Source organism: Oratosquilla oratoria, chromosome 8 (assembly GCF_046742065.1).
Source record: "Oratosquilla oratoria isolate Oo_2021 chromosome 8, ASM4674206v1, whole genome shotgun sequence".
Taxonomy (NCBI): Eukaryota; Metazoa; Arthropoda; class Malacostraca; order Stomatopoda; family Squillidae; genus Oratosquilla; species Oratosquilla oratoria.
The window spans coordinates 38,555,238-38,556,554 of NC_134784.1; positions in this window are offsets into that span (position 1 = coordinate 38,555,238).

A 1,317-nucleotide genomic window follows, 5' to 3' on the forward strand; every position below is an offset into this window, starting at 1 on the left:
AGTTACCGTTTTTACTCAGTAGCTTAGGTCTCATGTAGAACTTATCGGAATACAAAAATATTGTATTGAATATTACGCTTTGATGCGAAACAGCTTGTTAGTTTAGTCTCTAACTGATGGTACGCTTCATTTCCTTCCGTCAGGGTTACAAATATCTCGAACATCTCCTCTCCCATACAATGAAGTAGCATTGCACGCTTTCTGTCAGCACTTGTTATATTCTTAGCAATATTAGAATTGTCAAACCTTTGGAGCCAGATGTCCCATTGGGCAACTGCACTCCCTGACGGTTCCGGAGAGAAGGTTGGAAAGTTGGAACTGTCTATGTCGACCCGGAGTGGTGCGATGGTAATTCAGGCAATGGGTTGAGAAAGTCCATAGCTTGGCTTCACAGCAGAATAGTATAACCTCGGGGTAGAACGAAGTGGCGAACTAAGGCCTAGACGTCAATGCTGTGTCTTAGTCGAGGGTAGGGAGACAGGCGTGTTGCTTTGGTTTATTCCTGCTCCAGACTGGGTTAACAATGGATTACAACTCTGACGACGTCTCGGTAGTGACGTCACATATGCTTCACAAATGACAATCTCTATGCGACTAACAGCACATGATAGATATGATAATGCAAAAACCAGTATTCTTAAATTTTATGAATTAATACCAGAGGCTTGCAAACAGAGATTCAGAAAATATAAAAGACACCTCAGCTAACTTATATATAATATGCGGCTTAACAGGAAAGGTCATTCAATAGCTGGTGTTTAGCTAGCAAAACAGGTAATATAGACAAACTTAAACAATTGGTTTTGTTGGGACAATTAAAAAACATTTTGGAGATAAGTATTAGGATTTTCATAAATAACCACTTGCCTAATACTCCAACTAATTCTGCTATCTTGGCTGATGAGTTCACACAAATTCACAAAACTAAATCAAGGCAAATGGAGTCCTAGAAATTTCAAATCGTTCATCCTAGATTCAGCTAAATACCCTGATTCTTGGTTTCCAAAGAAACCTTCTGAATATCCACCTTACCCATCTTATTATCCCAATTATAGGCCTGAATTCAACCATAGCCCTCCAAACCAGCCATATATCATGTTCTTATTGCAAAAAGATTAGCCATCACATTTCAATTTACAGAAAAAGACTAGCACCTCCAATTCCCCCTAGGTAAAACACCTACACTTTTAAGTAATACAAAATAAAATGATTCAATAGTCCAAGTTCAGGACAAACAACCCAAGAATCCGGTATTGTCAAGTAGTACTGGCCCATAGTCACCAAAACTTGAACCTTGTTTCAAATCTTTTGTATCCT